Consider the following 25,237-nt stretch of genomic DNA (forward strand, 5'->3'; position numbering starts at 1 on the left):
AACCGATGGTGCACATTTTCCGCCGAATGCACATTTTCCGCCGACAACGGCCGAATATTTGCCGAACGGAATATTGCGTTAAGTTCAGGTCACGAGCCATTTTTCGGCCACTGCAACGCGGGTTTCGATCAAGTCGCTTCTTTACTTTTCGGACCATTTCTGCTGATGTTGCTGTTTTCTTCCGTCTACTTCCTTGACGCCCGACCTGTTAACGAGCGATGGTGCGATACACAAAAGATTTATTCACATTTAAATGCTGGAGTGCTCTAACGCTAGCCACTTGTGGTTTCCCAGTCAAATATATAGAAATCACACTATCACGCTAGAATTCCGTCACGAATAACTTTTTCTGGAAAATTCTCCCCAACATGCTTTTGTGCTCTTGTAAACAATATAATGAGCTGACACTGGAATAATTTTAATAGCTGTGGGACGAGAGGCTTATAAATGACAGCTGTCTGAAGTTGGTTTCAGTTTTTCCATCTCACCCTGTATAGATAAAATAACGCATATGGGCTTCAATAGGTAAAAGATACACGAAAGGTTATCTTAATATAAAAAAAAATCCAAGGATATAACTCTTGGAAGCTTTCTTTAGATGGAGGCTTACTTCTGTATTTAATGACATTATCCTTTCCTAGATATAGTTAACCAAATTTTACGCAGAAAATATTGGTCCAGCAGTATGTACTTATCTTTAACAATCTATTTCTTATGAAAATTTCCTTTCTATTTGACCTTTCTCAAGCATTCCATCATTACGCACCTAAAAATATCAATTGCTGTGGGATGTACCAAAAGATACTTGGAATATATCGCATTAAATGACATGATAAATGCAACATTTTGTCAAATACCAAAAAAAAAAAAAAAAAAAAAAATAATGAAAGCAACGTAATTAGTTAGTTAAAATAAATCTATAGATATAAATTATAATGTTTAGTAATGCTTTGCTTATATAACAAATTTATTCCATTTTAAATAATCATAAAAAATTAATTAAAATAAAAGTACTTGAAACTCTTATGCTTTACAACATAAATTTTTCCAATTATCCCTTCTCATTGTTTCCTATTTCAATTTTAATATTTCATATTTGTTTTAATTTTTTTTTTTTCATTAAATAACAAAAAACTACATAACATTCTAGTCTCATCCAATAAAAAAAATAAATTAAAAAACTTGAAACGTATATACCAAAATCGAAAGAAGAAAACCAAAAACCAAGATATTTCAAATGACACTAAAACGGAAACCATGTAATTTCTATGAAATAAATTATGTAAAAGTATTAACTTGAATACTTAATAAAAAGGCAAAGAAATTTAAGAAAATAATAAAAAAAATGATTCATAAAAATAAATTAAATATTTTTTCTGCTCAACTGAATGGGTAAGTCAAATAGTTATGACGAAAAAATGTTTTATTTAAAAAAATATATATTAAAATTGTCGATATTTAAATTCACAATTTGTTCAGTTTGTCAAATTTTTCCAATCAATATTAAATTACAGAATTCCACCTCTATCCCCTCATCCAATACCAAATGTAGTAACATTTAGTACGCATATCCAAACAATACACAGCTCCACCAACACGAACAGTGATCCTAAATAAGTATCAATTATATTATGCATTTCTAAGCCCACCCCGTAATCTCAATTTCAGAAACCAACAATTATTAAAATATCGAATTTCAGAATGTTATCTGTTATCCCTTCACCCTATACCAAACATAGTACAATTTAGTACTTTTCGTACAATTTTAGTTGAAATATCCAAATCCATCTCTATATCTAAACCTCCGACACCAACAGTGAGCATGGTATAAAATTTTGTGATTCCAGCTCTTAATTTGATGATTCCAACCAAATCTCCTCACCCAATACCAAATTTAGAACCATTTAGTACTTTACGTACAGAAAACATCACACATTTCCAAGTCACCATAAAATCTCAAACACAGATGTCGAAAATTATCTAAATATCTCTAAATTATCAACTCTTTATCTCTTTTGAGTCTATTTTCGAGACACAATAGATATATTTACATTTAAATGCTGAAGTGCCCTAACGTTAGCCACTTGTGGTTTTCCAGCCAAATACAAAGAAATCACACTATCACGCTTAAATTCCATCACGAATAACTTTTTTTCTGGAAAATTCTCACCAAAATGGTTTTGTACGATTGTAAACAATACAATGAGCTGTCACTGTAATAAATTTAAAAGCTGTCGGATTAGTGGCTAAATTGGTTGCAGTATTTTCATCTCACCCTGTATTTTTTAAAAATGTTCACATACCTCATATAAAGTGAAGGAAGTAACCAATATAGACCAATCCTGGCCCGTCGTAATTTTTTTTATCAAATCTATTTAGGCCCGATACGAAATTTACAATATTATTCCATTCCTTCGGAACCTAATCCATAGAGGGTCGGCAAACTTAAAAATCATAACAGATGTCAAAATATATTTAAAAAATTGGCTGAGGGTATACATCAGTCGGCAAATCCGGCTGATATTTTTTAACTTTTTTTATACCCTTCATCATAATCTGGAGGGTATATTAACTTTGTCATTCCGTTTGTAACTCCTGGAAATACTCGTGTCAGACCCAACAAAGTATATATATTCTTGATCAGCGTATATATTCTTAAGTCGCTTTAGCGATGTCCGTCTGTCTGATCATATGTCTGTGCGAATTAAGATAGAAGGCTAAAATTTTGCACACATGTTTATTTTTCCAGTAGACAGGTTAATTTTGTAAATGGGCCATGTAGGTACACATTTTCATATAGCCCCCATATAACTGTAACTCCCAATATTCGGTATTTTGATGATTTTAGCGAAACTATTCACCGAATTGTTTCAAATTTGGTATTTGAAGTTCGAAATGAATACTACAACCTAAGAAAGAAAATTGTCTGTGCAGGTCCAGGTAATCGTATAGGCCCCATATAACGGTACCTCCCAATATTTGGAATTTGGATGATTTTAGCGACATTATTCACCGAATTGTTTCAAATTTGGTATTTGAAGTTCGAAATGAATACTACAACCTAAGAAAGAAAATTGTCTGTGCAGGTCCAGGTAATCGTATAGGCCTCCCTATATTCGGTATTTTGACGAGTTCAGGTACAATACCCACCAAAATTGTTTGAGATATCGTATTTGAAGTTCGTAATGGATGCCACAAGTTTCGAATTTGAATATGGTGATGACCTGTGACAAACAATGCCTATGTAGGTTCACGTCTTATAGACACCAATATAATGGCTATATTCGGTATTTTTAAAATTTTAACAGAATTTTTAAGGATTTTATTTCCAAATTCATTCCAAATGGTGGAGGGTATTCAAATTCGGCCCGGCCGGACCTACTGCTTTTTAACTTTATTTCTTCATTTTCCTTCGAATGCTCACACACTATGCCGACGTTAATCATTATTTGGTAATGAGTCAAATAAAATAAATATATTGCTTTATGATGTTTAAAAGAATAACCCATTATAGTTTTTTTTTTTTGTTTTTTTTTTTTTTTTTTGAATCTGCTGGTAATGCACAAATTTTATTTACATAAGCGTTCAATGGCTTATTCGGCCCATACAACTCGTAACTTATTTTCAAACAAACTCATTTATTGGTGAAATACCCATATGTCTCCAATCTCAAAGTATTCGCCTAGAACTAAACGTAGACGAATACCTTCCAAAAGGGAGACAAACAAAAACAAGTAAACAAACAATTATGACGACATGGCGAATGGAGTAAATAAAGTGGCGCGACAAAACAAAGGCAAAAAGGCAAGACAAGTCGATACGAGGCGATATAAACAAAGTCCAAGATGAAGACAAACAAAAGCCAACAACAAACCAGCAAAACGAAGAAAATCAACAACAATTGATTCAATTGTATTACGACTTGTTTGCCGCATACCAAATGGATGAGGCAAAACGCCAACAACAACAAAGCATGGCTAACAACAAGCTATAAGCCATGCTGGTGGTAATGCTGCCAATATGACATCATGAGAATGGCTGGAAGAGAATGAGCGAGAGAGATAAACTGAGATGTGTGTGTTTTTCAAAGGTGATGTGTGTGAGAGATGTGTAAAGCTTGGCTTGGTAAAAGCTTTTTTTGAGCAAGAGAATGGCGCTGTTGATGTCTAAACAAAATCTCTGGAGATCAGTTAACGAACACAAGTAAACAAGTTAAGACGTTGTAAGCCATAAAGCGTGAAACGGCCGAGTGTGAATGTAAACGGCCAAAAATAACACAAAAAAATAATCAAAACAAACTAGGAAATCCACAGAAAAATAAAAAAAATAGTAATAAAACGCAAGGCACAGTAAAGTGATGACCATGTGAAGTGTAAATTTCAAAGATAAAGAAAAACAAAACCGAAAAAAGTACTAGCAAACAAATGCAAAAGATTCGTTTTTAGAAAAGTGGAAATAGTAACAAAATTCAATTTCGTTTTCTAGTCGCCAAGGAAAAGTGTTTTTGGTTGGAAACACACAAGAGAATCGTTTCTTTTTTTCGGTCGCTCTCATAACTGCGCATTGTTAAAACTATGGCAAGAATGCCCCAGAACTCAGTTTGGCCATAATTAGGAGCTCGTTTCTGTTACACACTCAGCACTTAATGGTGAAAATAGATAATGATCCCAGATTTGCTTTTTTTTCTTCGGTCACTAAGTGGGTCTTTAGACCAATGCAATGGATCTGGTTGTTTGTTTAAATAATTGTTAAGCCGAAAACTCGATGCCAGCGACGAAACACAGCCAAATGAAAACAAAGTTCATCCAAATCTGCGAAGCAATCAAGGTCGTTCGTTCTCAAATGGCAACGATCGATATTAAATTGTGGTGTTTTTATTCACTTTATGTTGTTACCTTTTTTCGCATTAAAGCTAATCTTTAATCTAAATTTAGACCTTAATGGCTGTTATGAAATTGAATTTGTCCGAAACAACAACATCAACTTAACATCGAGTAAATTTGCATTGTATTTTGTATTGTTGTGGTTGATCACGACATGTTTGGGAGGAGAGGCAAGGTTTAATTAACAGAAAAGCAAATTAATCTACCCAAAAAGACAGTGGCTCGAGAGCAATAGAATAAAAACAAGTAAAAAACAAGTAAGCAAAGGCTACAGTCGAGCGGGGCTGACCGTTGAATACCCTACAACACTATAATAAACGATACAGTTTATATAGGCGAGATACTCGAAAGAACTCCACAAGATATTATGACAAATAATAAAAGAAAACCAGGTTTCGTCAGGTTTCGTTCTCTAATTTTCGAATAATAGCAACTTAAACTAATTTGCTCATTTCCAATATATTGGCAGATGTTGCACGTAAATGGTCTTCCTAGATCTGGAACCAATATTTCCCAAAGACATATAATCTCTCAGAAGTGACAAAAGATTAACATTTATTATTGGTTTTTGACTGAAACGCATCTATATGAGATGCAGACATTTGACTATATTCTTCAATGAAATCAGCGTTAACGAAATAGTCAGAAGTGCGCCTTTCCTGCATTTGTGAATTCTCCAAAAAGTCACTGGAATGGACATTGTCGTATTTTGTCTACAAAAGTTGGCAAACTCCTTTACACATTGAATATTTTTGGATGGCCATCCGGTAACCCCCATTCAAATGTGCGTGAGGATCGGGCGATAATTACGACCTCCTGACAATTTTGCAGTTTTTGGTCCATTTCAACCCCTAAATTTATGGCGATCATCTCCAAAAAGAGTAGGCTTCTATTCTGACCCTCATCTTATCCCCATGCAAAATTTCGTAAAGATCGGGCCATAAATGCGATCTGTATATGATATCCTGATATCCTAACTACTTAGTTTTGTTAGCTGTAGAAATATTACCAAATGTTTAATTCAAAATGAAAATATGCCAAAAATATGACAAAATGGAAAAAATATGATGATTACAAAATCAATATTTTCATCTTTAGAGAGATATTTTTATGCGTTTTTAGACGTTTTTCCTTTCCTGCCAAGAGGCCATTCTGAATTAATGAGAACTGTGGAAATCAGTTCAGCCGTTCTCGACTTATAAGAGATCTTTCAAGCATATCTTCTTTGATAGACATATATATCGCATATATTTGCTATATATTCGATTTTTTGGATCTTAACATCAATGTAAAGATCAGAAGTAACCTTGTCATAGCTTTGTGATTTCGCGGGGATTTAAAATATTCGCGGTTTAATGAAAAATTTTGAATTTTTTCAACAAAATAGATATGGTCTATTTTACCCGCTAAATATTATCCGATGACCACCCAAATTGGTAGGCTTCTTCCCCGCCCTAAACTGTAGCTACATGCGAAATTCCGCGTTGATTGGTCTATAATTGCGACCTGTATAGCTACTGCAAAATCCGAAATTTTTTCAGTATTTGGTCTATTTCAACCCCTAAACATTTGGCGATCATCTCCAAAAGAAATAGGCTTCTATTCTGACCCTAGCCCCACCTCCATTCTAAATTTCGTGAAGATCGGGCCATAATTGCGACCTGTAGAGTGATTACAAATTAACATGGACAGACGGACGGACGGACATACATAGCTAGATCGACTCAGCTCGGCGAGATAGGAAGATCCATATATACTTTCCTATGTGGGAAATCAATATTTCGTGGTGTTACATAATTTTTGGCCCAATCAAACTTATAATACCCCCAACACATAGTGTTGTAGGGTATAAACATTAAGTTCGGCCGGGCCAAACTTTTAATACCCTCCACCTTAAGGTAAAGGAAACATTAGAAGAAATGTGGCAAAACCATTAAGATGCCGAATATCGGGGGGTACTGTTATATGGGGGCTATACCAAATCGTGGACCTACCAATGTTTCGCCAAAGGAGCTAGAACCCATTATGACCTACAAATACCAATTTTCAGAGAAATTCTTGAAAAAATGTGTCAAAAATCATCAAAATACCGAATATTGGGAGGTACCGTTATATGGGGACTATATCAAAACGTGGACCTATACATGCAATGTTCGCCACAGGAACTAGGACCAATTATGACCCACAAATACCAATTTTTAGACAACTTCGTGAAAAATGTGGGAAAAAAAAAAATAAAATACCGAATATCGAGAGGTACCGTTATATGGGGACTATACCAAAACGTGCAATGTTTTGCCACACGCACAGGGATTTGCTATGACCTACAAATACCAATTTTCAGACAAATCCGTGAAAAAATGTGGCATAAATCAGTCAAAATGGGCTGTATCGTGATTTCAACAGACAGACGGACAGACAGACAGACAGGCAGACAGAGAGACAGACGGACAGACGGACAAACGGACAGACAGACAGACAGACGTACTTCATTAAATCGACTTAGAATTTTATGCTGATTATGAATATATATACTTTATGGGGTCTACGACGAATATTTAAGGATGTTACAAACGGAAATCCGAAATGGGGACCTTTACTATACGAACTTACACTATACGAACTAGAACCCATTATACCAAACAAATACCAATATTTAGACAAAGCCGTGAAAAATCTGACAACAGACAGACAGACAGACGGACATCGTTAAATCAACTTAGAATTTTATGCTGATTATGGATGTACAGGGTGAAATTAAAATACTACAACAAAGTCAAAAAATGTAGGAAAGAGCATCAAATGTTAGAATAAGTTTAAGCCTTCAAACGTCCAATCAAACCGTCACGCGCTGTCCGAATGCTGCTCTGCGGTTTTTTGGCCCATTCCCGGCGAAGCGCTTGCTTGAGGTGATCGACATTTTGGTATTTTTTAGTGCCAACCTTGCTTTCCAAAATACTTTAGACACAATAGTCGAACGGATTGGTATCCGGAGGTTTTAATGGTGAGGAACCTCATTTTGTAACCATTCTTGGGTGGCACGTGCTGAGTCCTGTTGGAATGTCCAAGGTCTGCGGCCAAAATGTTTACGTGTCCAAGGCTTTAATACACCCTCCAGAATATTTTCGCGATAATATTCGGCATTATTCTGATGCCACAATCGATTAATACGAACGGAAAGCGACCATCGGCTGTTATGGCGTCCCACACCATCACCATGGCCGGCGCTTAAGTTCTTGTGGCCAACCGAAGGTGCACATTTTCATCTGACCTCTTTGGCAAGCAAATACGTTGATTTTGTTTGTTTGCAACGAATGGACAACGTCTGTTTTCTCATCGGAGAAACCCAAACTCGGCAGTTCACCACTTTCGTCCAAGCGAAGCAACTCTTTAGCTCTTTTGAGTCTATTTCCTTTTTGTTGCGCTGTAAGTGCTTGCACTTTTTAGAATTTCAATGACTTTACTCCGAGCTCAGTTTCAATATTTGCCGAAAGGAATATTGCGATATCTTCAGCACACGAGCCATTTTCGGCTACTGCGACGCGGGTTTCGATCAAGTCGCTTCTTAACTTTTCGAACCATTTCTGTTGATGTTGCTGTTTTCTTCCGTCCACTTCCTTGACGTCGGGCTACGCTACCAGTATCACGATAACGAGCGATGGTACGAGACACAAAAGACTTATACACATTTAAATGCTGGAGTACTCTAACGACAGCCACTCGTGGTTTTCCAGCCACGAAAAACTTTTTTCTGGAAAATTATCACCAAAATGCTTTTGTACGCTTGTAAACAATATAATGTGCTATCACTGGAATAATTTTGACAGCTAGCGGACGAGTGACTTAGAAATGACAGCAATCTGAAGTTGGTTGCAGTTTTTTCATCTCACCCTGTATTTTATATTTTAAACGAGTAATATTTATTAACTTTTTTGTATGTACGGTATTTATAGCTTGAGCTATTTTTTCAATTTTTGGACCTAACCTTGTAGTGACAAAAATTTTACGGTTTGCAAAGTTTGCAGAAAATCGAATAACTCCTTCTTGTTTTGTTAGGTAAATTAGTTTCAGTGAAAATTTTTATAATATTGAAGGAGGAGGTTCCAGAAGATGTAAAAGGTCCCAGATGATGTAGAGCGGTATTGCCCATCTAGGAACTCGATCAAGTTAGGGATAAATCGGATCGGAGATTTATCGTGAGCGCTAGCCAGACAGAAACCGCTATATCGACTTCAAATGTCCCAAAACATTCTAAAGCGGCCAAGGGTCTAAAACCTTTATTTCGGTTAGGCACGTTTTGGTCGTATCAAATGATATGTGCTCTATGTATTCATATGTCCCAGGTTATACTTAAACGGACATACTCAGCAATACTGATTGAAATTCGTCAAGCCCATAAAGTGAAAACCGGTATATTTTCGTCTACATTTTGGAGTTTTGGCATCGTACAAATATTTTCAAGTTGTCCCAATCCAAATGAGGAAATGCAGCTCTTCAACACTTTACGGGTCTTTCTGACAAATATTTTTACAAGTTCTCTATAAACAGATCTTTTGATATGTCATACGCAGAAGAGTTTTTTGTACAGATAAGACATTTTACTAGTCTCCTAAAAGGGGAAGATCTCGATAAACAGAATGACTTTTATAGGCCTCCTAAAATCAATCAAACTTTTACAGTTAAGACCGGTTTCAGATGGCTTTTTAAAGGTATTTTAAAGTCAGAAAGACCTTTGCCAAACTTTTAAAAACCAAAGACAATTCACAGGTCTTTCGTAGAAAGAATAACAGGCCTCTCAGCGGTCTACCATAAATCGAAGTCTTTTTGGGTGGTTTTGAATATATTTTCTTCTTCTAAGCAGGCTTTCATTGGTCTCCTGCAGATAGAAGACCTCTAACAGGCCTCTCAGCGGTCTACCATAAATCGAAGTCTTTTTGGGGGGTGTTGAATATTTTTTCTACTTTGACCCACTGTACAAAATCGAATAGAATTATTCATAGCAAAATTAAAATGAATATAACCTACGCCTTCTTTCAACTTATGTCTGTAGACAATCGCACAACAACACAACAAAAATTGTACGATGTTAAAAGTATGTGTGTGTGTATGTTTGTTGGTAATTTTTTGTATTCCACCGTCAAAGTTCAAACAGCGGTTTTAATTGTTGTCTTTACAAAATTTCAATTTAGCTATGGCTGCTGTTTTGTTTTTTCGTGTTGTTGTTGCTGTTGTTGTAGTATTATTCCCAACAACTGGCACCCTATTGTTTATTACATCGCCTCTGCTGGGCTGCATTCATTATTGCCACGAAAGTTTGTTGCTGTCTGGCATTCTAAGTTATAACTTCATAATGAAGCATCCATCACGCTGAAATATTGTGGAAAACATTGTAGATCTGGGGAGTAGCTCCATGTTTTTTCCAGCAGAGTGCTCTGTTAATGATACCCTCTACCAAAATGAAAACACACTAACGAAAGACTTAAGACACAAACTCTGCTGAAGTAATTTCACGTTCGTCTGTGTGTGTGTGTGTGTGAGTGAGTGAGGTGGCTGTTGTGACCCATTATTAATTGACATAGAAGAAAATCATTACTGTGGCTTGCAACCACAACAACAATAGCAGCGGCAGCAACAACAACCATAATAATAACAATAACAAATTGAGATTCTTTGAAATTAATTAGATAAATGTGATCACATTTAATTGCAGTAATTAATGGACATTTCAATTTCGTTAAGTTGTGTACGTGCTGCATCAATTCATTATAATTAATTTTGTTTTTTTATAGTAATACAAACACAAACAAACAATTTTGTTATACAAACAAACAATTTGAAGAAACTTGAATTAATTTAAAATTAGTCAACTTCAAATGGAATTATTCTTAACATTAAATTAATGCAAATATTATTGAATATAGTCGAAATTTAAAAAAAAAAATATAATAATAATAATAATAATAATAATAATAATAATAATAATAATAATAATAATAATAATAATAATAATAATAATAATAATAATAATAATAATAATAATAATAATAATAATAATAATAATAATAAAAATAATAATAATAATGAAATAAATAAATAAATAAGGGAATATACATGTTTCTAATATTCTGCTTTAGCCCTGTACATATATACATTTCTGTTGAAATTTTGAATTAATTTTCTTAAAAAAAAATCTTTACGAATGTTTGTAAATAAAAGTCGAAGTTTAAAACTTACGTCATTTTGCAAAGTAATGACATTTTTCGTCAGAAGATTGGCAGAGAATACCTAGGTTTTGGAAATAGCCACCAATCCTCATCAGTTCCCTTGCTTTTTGTCTGGTATTTTCTCCCCAGAATTAATTTAAAAATACTCCTATGAAAACAACAGTTATCGAAACATCAAATTTCCGGATTTCAGGTCTGTAATTTTCCCCCATTTATAAATTTAATTCCATTTAGCGCACTATATGCTTATCAAAAACCAGCTCATTCTATCAACCACAGACACCAGCAGAAATTTCAGCTTCAAAATCTCAATTTCAGATGCCAACTCCCTGAGTACTATTAAGTACTTTTCGTACAAATAGAGGACGTATTTCCAAATCCCCCTCTATATCTTAACTACAGAGATATCTTTATCAAATTTCACGATTTCAGATCTATATATATCTTTTTCGTACAATAATAGTACGTATTTCCCAAACCACCTCGATATCTCAATTTCAGATACCAACAAAGACCTCAATATCAAATTTAAGGATTCCAGTCCTATCTCTTTACCCAATAACAAATTTAGTACAATTTAGTACTTTTCGTTCATATATAGAACGCATTTCGATACCCCCTCCAATTCTCAAACACGGATACCTTCAGTAATCTTAATATCAAGTTTCAGTATTTGATCGCTATCCCTTCAGTCAATACCAAATTTTCGTACTGTATGATACTTTTCGTACAATAATAGTACACGTTTCCAAACCACCTCCGTATCTTAATTCCAGATACTAGCAGAGATTCATCCTTCATCCAATACCACATTTAGTACAATTTAGTTCTTTTCGAACAAGTATAGAACAAATTTCTAAATTACCGCCAAATCTCAAACACAGATTGTATCTCTATTTTTCATCCAACACCAGATATAGACCCATTGAGTACTTTTCGTATAATTAAAGTACACCTTTCCGAAAACATCTCCATATGTGCAGGCTACACATGAACAGCGACCCTTATCCCTAATTTCACATTTCAATCACTATCTGTTGTAGATTCGTACCACTTTTCCAAAAACACTTCTTCATTGCAAACCTACCACTAACAGGGGCCCCAATACAAAACTTCAAAATGCCAGCCTTATCCGTTCGCCCTAAACCAAATTGTTCAAAATTTAGTACAATTAAGTAGAGTTCGCACACTTAGTACACATTTCCAAAACCACCTCGTTTCTACAAACCTACCACCAACTGGGACTCCAATTCAAATTTTCAAAATTTCAGCATCTTCCGCTCACCCTATACTAAAATTTAGTACCATTTACTACAGTTCGCAGTCATATACCAAATTTACTTTCCAACCTTAATTCTCTTTCCAAAATTCAAGTTTTTAGCTCTATCTGTTCACATAATACCAAATGGTACCTTCTCAGAAATTAAGTACCGTTTAAGAACTTTTCTAACCTTTAAGATAGAATTTCCAAAAATCCTTTGGTTCATCTATACACCACTTCATCAGTGACTGTCATTTCGAATTTAAAAATTCTATTCAATTTTCGGACATTTTAGCTCTTGGGTACGAATATCCCAAAACCCAGCATTATTCAACGCCTCCCACCAAGACTGACACCCGGGTGTTGATTCTCGAGCATTCAGTCAATTATTTTACTACTATTATGTTTGTACAGGGTGAGATGAAAAAACTACAACCAACTTCAGACTGCTGCCATTTCTAAGCCACTCTTCCGAAAGCTCCAGCATTTAAATGTGAATAAATCTTTTGTGTCTCGTACCATCGCTCGTTACCGTGATACTGTTAGCGTAGCCCGACGTCAAGGGAATGGACGGAAGACAACAGCAACATAAGCAGAAATGGTTCGAAAAGAAGAAGAAGCTACTTGATCGAAATGGCCGAAAAATAGCTCGTGAGCTGAACACATCGCAATAACCCATTTGGCAAATATTAAAAAATGAGCTCGGCGTAAAGCAATTGAAATTCCAAAAAGTGCAAAAACTTAAACGGCAACAGAAAGAAAATAGACTCAAAGAGCTAAGGAGTTGTTTCGCTTGGCCGAAAGTGGTGAACTGCTGAATTTGGTTTCCTCCGATGAGAAAACATTCGTTGTCCAGCAATTTGTAAACAACCAAAATGATCGTTTTTACTTACCAAAGAGGTCAGCCGAAAATGTGCACCTTCGGTTGGCCACCAAAACTCGAGCGCCGGCCAAGGTGATGGAGTGGGCGGCCATTACTGCCGATGGTCGCTCTCCGCTCGTATTAATCGATCGGGGCTTTAGAATAAATGCCGAATATTATCTCGAAAATATTCTGGAGGGTGTATTAAAACCTTAAGCATGAAAACATTTTGGCGGCGGACCTTGGACATTCCAACAGGAATCAGCATCATCGCACTCAGCACGCTCTACCCAAGAATGGTTAAAAGATGAGGTTCCTCGCTTCATTTTCAGCGCACAATGACCACCAAAATCTCCGGATACCAATCCGTTTTACTATTGTGTCTCGAGTATTTTGGAAGGCAAGGTTGGTACTAAAAAATACCAAAGTGTCGATTACCTCAAGCAAGCGCTTCGCGGAAATAGGTCAAAATACCGCAGAGCAACATTCGGGCAACGTGTGACGGTTTCATTGGCCGTTAAGGCCATAATTCGTAAAATTTGATGCTATCGCCGACATTTGTTGCTTTCATTCAATCAAATTTGTAAAAAGATGTAAAAATTATGGCGTTTGACTTCGTTGCAGATTTTTTTTATCTCATCTTGGATAATAAAATTTTCAGATTTTATTTAAAGGATCACCTCATTTTGGCCAGTATATTGGTTTCCCGGACATTAGTTTTGCCCTTCTTAAAGTGTTATTTTACAGTCTTCCCAGAAAAAAAGAAGTAAATATTTAAAATTTTTAAGAATATATTTAATTTTTTCTTTTTTATTTTAATTTGGCTCGAAGTCATTTGAATAGAAAACATTTAATCACCACTTTTAAATTTTTTATTTACAATATTTCGATCGGCATCGACGATCATCATCAGGGAGTGAAATTTATTATATTCTCAAAAACAACCTTACTTCCACATCACCTTACAGAGATTTTCAGACTGTCTGGCTGGAAATGAAAAATTTTAAAACATAATAAAATGTTCTTTATTTTATTTACCTCGCCAAATTAAAATGTAAGAGGAAATTGAGTTTAAAGGTCAAATAAAACCACGAATATATTTACAATTTTTTCAAAATTTATTCATCATAAAAAATTTTACCCGAAATGCGTTTTAAAGTCACTTGGGTCATATGCTTTATCCTTTGCACTTATATCGCCATGTTTTCCTGCCTTGGATATGAAGACTACTTTTTCTATTCAGAACCTATTATTTTTAGACTATTCCTGTCTCTTATATTTTTAAATTAACCATTGCTACATTTCATTTAACAAAATTTTTGTTTTTTTTTTTTTTTTTTTTTTTTTTTTTTTGAAAACAAAGCTAAATTGAAATATATAGTGCTCAAAAAAATAAAAACATGGTGGGTGTTAGCCATTCAATATTATCAATATTTATTTTAGATTAATACGTCAACTTTGCCAAAAATCACAAATTTTTTGATAGCGTTTCAACACCTACAGTATTCCAAAGCCATGGAGAAATAAAGCCATGATAGCAGATAACTTGTAAATCAATACACCCACAATTTAATTGATTCACACAAATGTCTGCTGTTATTGAAATTAAACGAAAATACATTTCAAGAGTCATTCATTAAAACAGAATTTCAAGAATATTTTCGTATAATTTATGTGCTTAAAAACAGAATTGACGGACAAGCTCATAGGCCGAAAACGTAATATAAATATTCAAATATTTATTTGCCAAACTGCATTGATTCGTTTCGAAAAATCATTCATTTGTTTGACTTGTTAGAATTTAGTAAGATTTTTTTTTTTTTGCTTTCAAAATATGTATTGCTACCTACACAAATGTACACCTGAACATTGCTGGCCTACAACGTTTGCTGATGGTGGCCAGTCGTTGTTGTTGCTGTTGTTTAGCCACATTGCGTCTAGGTTTCTTAATGCAAACAGGTTTGTTGCTTAAGTCTTTTGTCTGGTCGAGTATAGGGCTTACTGGTGTTATGAATTTTGATGTCAAATGAGATTTTTTTTATACCCTCAGCCATTTGGCTACAGAGGGTAGACACAATTTGAAACGGCCAAAATGTGCCTAGTCGAAATAATGGTTTTAGACCCTAGGTCTCCTTGAACCAAATCCATTTCAGAGCATTTGGAGTAGATCTGGCAAGGTCCGTCCGTTTGTCTGGCTGGCTGGTGCGCACGATAACTCTCGAAGGGTGTATCCAATTTGATCCAAACTTGGTACATCGTAATATTTTTGTCAAACTTAGTTCGAGTTCGGAGATGGGTAATATCGGTCCACTCCTTCCCCACAAAAGGTGGAAATTTTCGAAAAATATATTTTTTGCATAGAAAGAGAAGGAATAAACCGATTTTGCTTCAACTTTGCAAATCCAAATATTTGCGCCAGTTCTAGTTCAGGTGCAAAAATGGATAATATCGGTCCACTCCATCAAGTACCTCCCACACAAATGGTCAAAATTAAAAAAAAAAAAAAAATTTGGCAAAGATCCGAGTTTGTTCCAACTTTGCAAATCCAAATATTTGCGTCAGTTCTAGTTCAGGTGCAAAAATGGAATATATCGGTTCTCTCCTTCTGGTACCTACCCCACAAATGGTCAAAATTTTGAATAATTACAACTCTCATAAAATATGATGTAAGAATCCGATTGTCTTAAAATTTTTAATATTTTCATAAACCCAAGATCTGGTGTTAAGATGGAATATATCGGTCCTCACCTTCTGGTACCTACCTTACAAAAGTTCGAAATTTTTGAATATCCACGCGAAATTAACATCGGATTCCATTTAGACTTGACACATCTGAATATTTCTATCAACACAGGATGAGTTAAAAAAACGGTAGAGATCGGACCATTCCTCCTGGTACCCCTACCAGAAACGGTCAAAATTTTGAATAACCAAAACGTTTATAAAATCCGAAATAAGCTTCAGGTTCTCTTTATATTTCACCCGTCCCATTATTTCCATTAACAAACATCCGTTGTGAAGATTGGATATATCGGTCCACTTCTTCTGGTACCTCCTCCACAAAGGCTCAAAATTTCGAATATGCATGCAGCTCATAAAAAGCCAATTTGACATCCGATTCTATTCAAGACTTGGTATATTCCAAAATTTTCATTGACACAATACAGTCCAAACCTAGCACGTCGCAATATTTAAATTATATTTATTTAGGTCCGATACGAAATGGGCAATATTGGCCAATTCCTTCGGAACCTACTGCACAAAGGGTTAAACATTTGAATAATCACAACAGAAGTCAAAATATTTTTAAATAATCGATTTGCTGAGGGTATACATCTGTTGGCAAGACCGACCGATACTTTTTTACTTGTGTAAATTTTTAAATGATCAAATATTGGAAAAATTATTTTAATGGAATAGTTGTATTTTAGAATACCACAAAATGTGAATTGATGCTTTTGTTGTTGTTATTTTGTCATGAAAATGTTCAGCAGATTAATGTTGCTGCCTTTCTTCTTTGTTTTCATTTAAGAACTTTTTATAATTACATTGAGGATTTCTATGTTTTTTTTTTCTTACTTATAATGTGAAAAGTGCAAATCATTGTTCTGTTGTAATCCCCTAAGTAAAAGCCATTCACTTGATTAAACGCTCCCATTATCATAGGCATTTGTCTGGCCCTGCATCATTAATAATGCCAGTCATTTGAGGAGCTTTGCTACATACGCCCGTGGGTTGGTTATTATTATAAGATTAATTAAGTTGAGTGCATTTTTTATTATGTCGAACAAATACCAGCTGCCACGATAACAACTCATCTTAAGTGCAGTCTATGATAATTTCGGAAAAATTATTTATTTTTCTTTGTTTATTTTATATTCTTATGGCCTTCGAAAAGAACAAATTATGGATGATTGATGGGTTAACGGTAATTGGAGTTTTACGAAATTTACAAGGTTTTATATTTAGAAAGCTGTAATATCTTGATAGAATCAGATCTGTGCCATTGAAGTGGTGTTTAGAACAACTTCGATTAGGAAATCGACTCCGGTTTGATCCTTTATAAGTCTTTTCAGAATTTAAAGGTATCTTGATTTAATCATTTGAATTGAACTCACAAATTAGGATTATAGAAATCGCAAACTAAAACGAATTCTAGAAAAATGTACTCAAGACATCATCTTGCCTATGGATTTCAAGAAGTGAAAGTATGAAGCCTGAGGATGGATTTTTCAAACGCCATAATTCTTACATTTTGTTAAATTCTATTGAATGAAAGCAAAAAATGCCGGAAATAGCAACGCATTTTAGAATAATTTTGGCACGAATTATGGCTTTCAAACGGCCAATGAAACCGTCACACGCTGCCCGAATGTTGCTCTGCGGTATTTTGACCCATTCCTAGCGAAGCGCTTGCCTGAGGTGATCGACACTTTGGTTTATTTTTAGTGCCAACCTAGCATTCCCAATTACTCCAGACACAATAGTCCAACGGATTGGTATCCGGAGATTTTGGTGGCCATTGTGCGCTGGAAATGAAGCGAGGAATCTGGCGCGTGCTGAGTGCTGTTGGAATATCCAAATGTCTCAAGCCAAAATTTTTGCGTGTCCAAGGCTTTAATACACCCTCCAGAATATTTTTGCGATAATATTCGGCATTTATTCTGATGCCACGGTCGATTAATACGAGCGGAGAGCGACCATCGCTTGTTATGGCGGCCCACAAAATCACCATGGCCGGCACTCGAGTTCTGCTGGCCAACCGAAGGTGCACATTTTTAGCTGACCTCTTTGGCAAGTAAACACGATAATTTTGTTTGTTTACAAACTGCTGTACAGCGAATGTAGCGGTGTAAGTTCTTGCACTTTTCGGAATCTCAATGGCTTTACCCCGAGCTCAGTTTTCAATATTTGCCGAAAGGAATATTGCGATATGTTCAGCTCACGAGCCATTTTTCGGCTACTGCGAGGCGGGTTTTGATCAAGTTCAAGTTCGCTTCTTTACTTTTTGAACCATTTCTGTTGATGTCGCTGTTTTCTTCCGTCAATTTCCCCAATGTCGGGCTACGCTACCAGTATCACGGTAACGAGCAATGGTACGGGACACAAAAGATTTATTCACATTTAAATGTTGAAGTGCTCTACCGAAAGCCACTTGTGGTTTTCCGACCAAATATAAAGAAATCATACTATCACCCTTGAATTCTATAACAAATAACTTTATTTCTGGAAAATGCTTTAGTACGCCTGTAAACAATACAATGCACTGTCACTGGGATAATTTTATCAGCTGTCGGACGAGCGGCTTAGAAATATTAGCAGTCTATGTGCCTTTTAGAAAATAAATGTTTAATTTATCCTTCGGGTTTGATCTGTAAATGACCCAATGATATGGCATTTCTAATTGGAATAAAGCGAAGTCCAAAGCAAAAATAACTGCGCATATCTTAAAATTTTTCAATATTAGTTTTTCCATAAAACTCTTGAAGTAAACCACAACTTCTTACTAATAAAATTCCTTGAAAACTAATAACATTGCAAAATAAGCAGAGGTGCGCCCAACTAATAATTACAAATGTCAATACGAAATTGAACGGTGAAATTGCATTAAATGCCTAAATACCCACACGAAACAAGTTGTACACATTGCGCATAAACTTGAAAAAGTAATGCCGCTAATCAAACAGGTCGCAGCAACAACACATCGCAAAATAAATTCCAACACTAGATAAAACAGCAAAAACTCACTCAAAGCAGACAATGGAGGTTGAATGTTCAGATAATTATCGGAAATCCGTTTAATGATTAAATTTAAATTAATTTCAATTCAATTTGTCACGATCATGACGAAGCATCAATCAATAGATACCTCGATACGCGCAGGTCTCTCTATATGAATCCAATAGATGAAGATGTGGCACAAAAATTTTGATTTTCGTTTTCTGTTCTTAAAATTTTATAAAAGGAGACCCAAGTGTCTTCAATCAATACTTGTTTATTTTTTTTTTTAAATTATTGACTATTTTTATTTATTGCAATTGTTGTACTCTCAGCCAGCAATAAAATATCTTTAATTGAAATTACCCATATATTTTTAAAAGGAATTTACAAAATCCAACAATCTTTCTCACTTTACTTATTAGGTAAATAATCAACTGAATAATTACATAAATTTACTTAACACTGTTAATTGCATTTAAAACGCATTAACTTATCCCACACAAAGTGGATGTTCCGTGAGCAAATATTAAATTCGTAATGGATTTATGACTAACAGGCGATGAAAAAAATGAATGCAGGCGATGAAAAACCTGAATCAAAAAAAAAACCTGTATCAATGAGTGATTATATCCTTTGGTGAGGGATGACGAAAATCAGGATTATTATTTACAGGAACAAAAGGCACAAATTCAGAAATCTTCTGAAGGAGGATTTAGAATTTTCATGAGGATATAATTTAAGGGTATATGTATGGCCAAAATGTGTCTTATCGAAATAACGGCTTTAGATTCTAGGTTTTTTTTTTGAACAAATCAGTTTCAGGACATTTGGAGACGATCTAGCGATGTCCGTCCGTCCGCCCGCCTATCTGCTTGATGCGCACGATAACTCCCGAAAGGAGTATCTGATTTCGTTCAAACTTGGTACATTGTAATATATTTATAAAACTTAGATCCTGTTCGTAAAGGGGCAATATCGGCCAACTCCTTCTGGTACCTCCCAACAAAAGGTCAAAATTTTCAAAAAAAAAAACAAGTAAGCAAAGGCTACAGTCGAACGGGGCCGACCGTTGAATACCCTACAACACTATAATAAACCATACAGTTTATATAGGCGAAATGCTCGACAGAATTCCACAATATATTGTGACAAATAATAAAAGAAAACCATCAGGTTTCGTTCTCTAATTTTCGAATAATAGCAACTTAAACTAATTTGCTCATTTCCAATTTATTTGTAGATGTTGCACTTAAATGGTCTTCCTAGATCTGGAACCAATATTTTCCAAAGACCTATAATCTCTCAAAAGTGGCAAAAGATTAACATTTATTATTGGTTTTTGACTGAAACGCATCTATATGAAATACAGACATTTGACTATATTCTTCAACGAAATCAGCGTTAACCAAATAGTCGGAAGTGCGTCTTTCCTGTATTTGTGAATTCTCCAAAAAGTCATTGGAATGGACGTTTTCGTATTTTGTCTACAAAAGTTGGCAAACTATTTCACACATTGAATATTTTTGGATGGCCATCCGAAACTGCTTGGCTTTTGCAATGTGCGGTAACCCCCATTCAAATGTGCGTGAGGATCGGGCGATAATTACGACCTGCAGACAATTTTGCAGTTTTTTGGTCCATTTCAACCCTCAAATATATGGCGATCATCTCCAAAAAGAGTAGGCGTCTATGTCGACCCTCATCTTATCCCCATGCAAAATTTCGTAAGGATCGGGCCATAAATGAGATCTGTATACGATACCCTGATATCCTAACTACTTAGTTTTGTTAGCTGTGGAAATATTACCAAATGTTTAATTCAAAATGAAAATATGCCAAAAATATGACAAAATTGAAAAAATATGAGAAAACTTCACAAAATCAATATTTTCATCTTTAGAGAGATATTTTTATGCAATTTTTTAGACGTTGTTTCTTTCCTGCCAAGAGGCCATTCTGAATTAATGAGAACTGTCGAAATCAGTTCAGCCGTTCTCGACATATAAGAGATCTTTCAAGTATATCTCCTTTGATAGACATATATATCGCACATATTTTGCTATATATCCGATTTGTTGGATAATAACATCAATGTAAAGGTCTGAAGTAACCTTGTGATGGCTTTGTGATTTCGCCGGGATTTAAAATATTCACGGTTTAATGAAAAATTTTGATTTTTTTCAACACAAAAGATATGGTATATTTTACCCGCTAAATATTATCCGATGACCACCCAAATTAGTAGGCTTCTTGGCCCTAAACTCTATCTACATGCGAAATTTCGCGTCGATTGGTCTATAATTGCGACCTGTATAGCTACTGCAAAATCCGACATTTTTTCAGTATTTGGTCCATTTCAACCCCTAAACATTTGGCGATCATCTCCAAAAGCAATAGGGTTCTATTCTGGTCCAAGCCCCACCTACATTCTAAATTTCGTGAAGATCGGGCCATAATTGCGACCTGTAGCGTGATTACAAATTAACATGGACAGACGGACGGACATACATAGCTAGATCGACTCAGCTCGGCGAGCTAGGAAGATCCATATATACTTTCCTATGTGGGAAACCAATATTTCGTGGTGTTACATAATTTTTGGCCCAATCAAGCTTATAATACCCCCAACACATAGTGTTGTAGGTATAAAAAATGTATATATATTTTACTGCACAAAAGGAAAAAGCATAATCCGATTTTGCTTCAACTTTGCAAATCTTAACATTTGCATCAGTGCTAGGTCGGGTGAGGAAATGGAAAATATCTGTCTACTCCATCAAGTACCTCCCCTACAAAAGGTCAAAATTATAAAACACTTATAATAAAACACTTATAATGTTATGAAGATGGTTGGGAACGGACCACAATGTACCTCCCTCACATAGTGTTCAAGATTTTGAATAACAAAACGCTGAAAGAACGCGAAAAACGCATCTAACTCTCTTTAGATTTCAAACATGCAAATATTTTGATAACACAAGATCTATTGTAAAGACGTTATACTTCTTCGAACCCTTTCTGGTGGTATCTCACCCAAAAAGGGTCATAATTTACTCAATTTTTTATTTGTCATAACTTTCGAAACAAGTCAGCTATGCTTTACAACTTGAGACTTGTTGGTCGTCTGTGAGATAATCTTTAGGTCTTTTCTAAGGAGTCTTCGCGAAGACCTGGAAGATCTGCGTCTTCTATGAAAAGTCCTTCGGGTATTTTATAAGAAGACCTTCGGGTGTTTCATAAAAAAAATCGGGTCTTTCGTGAGAAGGGCTTCTGGTTTTACATAAGTCTTCTATGGTCTTCTATGAAAAGTGCCTTCTGGTCTTCTCTGAGAGCAATCTGTAATCTAATGAGAGTATGGGTCTTGCATGAGTAGACCTTCTCATTTTCTATGACAAGACCTTCTCGTATTTCATGACAAGACCTTCCTGTCTCCTATGAGAAGACCTTCTAGTCATCTATGAGAACACTCTCTATTCTTCAATGAAAAGATTCTCGGATCTTCTATGAGAAAGCCTTCTGGTCTTTTATGAAAAAAAACCTTCCTGGTCTTTTATGAGAAGAACTTCGGGTCTTCTATGAGAAGACCTTCGTGTCTTCTATGAGAAGACTTTCCGGTCTACTATGAGTAGACCTTCTGGTCTTCCATGAAAAGACTTTCGGGTCTTCTATGAGAAGACCTTCGGGTCTTCTATGAGAATACCTTCGTGTCTTCTATGAGCAGACTTTCGGGTCTTCTATAAGAAAACATTCGGGCCTCCGATGAAAAAACCTTTGTTTTTTTATGAGAAGACGTAAGGGTCTTCTATGAGAAGACCTTCTGGTCTAAAATGAGAAGACCTGGTGAAAAGAACTTCTGCTCTTCTATGGTAAAACATTCTGCTCTTTTATGAGAAGACCTTTTAGTCTTCTGTAGAAAGACCGTCTACTCTTCTATGAGAAGACCTTATGCTCTTCTATGAGAAGACCTCTTGCTCTTCTATAAGTAGATCTTGTGCTCTTCAATAAGAAGGCCCTCTGGTTTCTATACAAAGATCCTCTAGACTTCTTTTAGATGACCCTCTTGACCTTCTATCTGTTCATCTGTTCTTGTAAGATAATACCTTTTCGTCTCCTTCATTGTGGCCTTGTCTTAGAAGATCCAGGGGGATGCTATAAGAATATCTCTAAGAGAAGACTTTGTCTTTTATTGTTTTCTATGAGGATATAATGTGGTCAGTTAAAAAGACAATGTGATCTTCTTTAGGGTTCTCTAATAAAAACCGCATTTATTTTTCTAGTAAACAACATACTCCTCCTAATTGTCTTATATCAGTTTCTCGATACAATTCTGTAATATTTTCTATAGAATATGACAGAAAACCTTTGAAACTATTCATCTACATTAGTTCATGACACAACATATGGCTGGTGACGAACAAAACGACAAGCTTGCACACTTCGAAATTGATATTAGACATTTCCTTTATTGTACAGCAGCTCAATTCGACTCATATAATTTTTATAAATTATTTTCGATTACATCTCGTTTCATGTTATATCGAACAATACCAGCCACCGCTCCATCATCCTGATTCACTGCACTAATCACTCTGTCACGTCACCGAACAAACAATTCGTTTGACTTTTCAACAACAAAATAACTCACCTGAAATTGTCATTAAATAAATCAACGATTCAAATGAATTGTTTGTTGTTGTAATTGTAGTATTCACGACATTACAAATTTCAAGATTAATGCGGACAGCTTTAAGCCACTAGCTTAGAAAAAGTTCACTGTCAATGTCAAATGCATTAAGAATCTACAATTTGTGAGATACAAATTTGAAATTCATTTGTTTTGTCTCGTCTTGTCTACATAATGAGATCATAAAGCAAGAATTCCGATTCCACGGTTATGAGTTAAGTCACCAAACAAATTGGGGTTGGCAGCTTATATGTGTGTGTGTGTGTTTTATTTCAGTCTTATTATTTTTGTTGTTTTGTATTGTCTAAAACTGTCAAATAAAATAAGACAATAGAATAGAATACAAACATTTCATTCATTTCATATAATTGTTGATGTGAAGTTATTTGTAGAAACGTTAACAATCGGCGTATTCGTTTGGAATTTTTAAAACTTTAGTTTAATTTTTTTTTTTGTTTTAAAGCGGAAGGGGGAGACATTTGTATAAACAATCGCAATCAATTGGGAAATATTCCAAATTACAATGTAATTAATTATCACACATTAAAGATCTTTTTATATAAGATCAGACTTGGTCTTGCAACAGAAGACAGAAGAGCAGAGAAGAGAAGTTCTCTTTATGGAAGGCTAGATGGTTTTCTAATAGATGATCAGAAAGTCTACTCATAGAAGACCCCAAAGTAATCTCATAGGCGAAAACAGATCTTCTCATATAAGGCCACAAGGTCTTCTCAGGGGATGCCACAAAATCTTCTTGTTGAAGACCCCATAGGAGACCAAAAAATCTTCTCATAGTAGACCAAAAAACTTTCCAAAGAAGGCCACAATGGCTTCTCATAAAATGTCACAAATTCATCTCATAAAAGACCCCAAAGTCTTCTCATGGGAGACCACAAGATCTTTTCATAAAAGGCCACAAGGCCTTTTCACGCATTGCAATGATGTCTTTTCATGAAAGACCCGGTAGGACATAAAAAAAACTTCTCATAGAAGGCCACAAGGTCTCCTAATAGAAAGTAACAAAGATTTCCCACACAAGGCCCAAGATCCCTTCATAGAAGATAAGAGGGCCATCTTAAAAAGACCCTAAAGTTATGAGAGACCACAAAATCTTCTCATAGAAAGCCACAAGCTCTTCTCAAAGAAGGTCACAAGCTCATCTCAGAGAAGACCACAAAGACTTTTCATAGAAGACCTTGAATTCTTCTCATGGAAGACACAAGATCTTCCCATAGAAGGACACAAGGTCTTCTCTTAAAAGGTCACAAGGCCTTCTCTAAAAAGCCCACAAAGTATTCTCCTATAAGACACAAGGTCTACTCATAGAAGACTCAAATCTGCTCATGGGAAACCACAAGATCTTCTCATAGAAGACCCAAATCTACTCATGGGAGACCTCAAGATCTTCTCATAGAAGGCAACAACGTCTTCTTATGGAAAACAGAATTAAAGACCACAGGATTTTCTCATAGAAGACCACACGGTCTTCTCTTAGAAGACCACAAAATCTTCTCATAGAGGACCCAAACCTACTTATGGGAGACCACAAGATTTTCTTATAGAAGGCCACAAGGACTTCTCCTGCAAGGCCCCAAAGTCTTC

At 35.3% G+C, this 25,237-nt stretch overlaps 1 protein-coding gene across 2 annotated transcripts in view; it reads left to right on the forward strand.

Annotated features, from left to right (window-relative positions):
- Positions 1-4,355: 4,355 nt before the first annotated feature.
- The window catches only part of LOC101893179 (filamin-C), a 154,416-nt gene continuing 133,534 nt past the window's right edge, over positions 4,356-25,237 (forward strand). The window contains exon 1 of one of the 2 annotated variants that reach the window (XM_059125787.1): positions 4,356-4,372. The gene's annotated coding sequence lies outside the window, so the exon portion shown is untranslated. The other variant, XM_011291857.3, reaches the window with a different exon arrangement.

This window comes from Musca domestica, unplaced genomic scaffold (genome assembly GCF_030504385.1).
Source record: "Musca domestica strain aabys unplaced genomic scaffold, Musca_domestica.polishedcontigs.V.1.1 35, whole genome shotgun sequence".
Lineage (NCBI taxonomy): Eukaryota > Metazoa > Arthropoda > Insecta > Diptera > Muscidae > Musca > Musca domestica.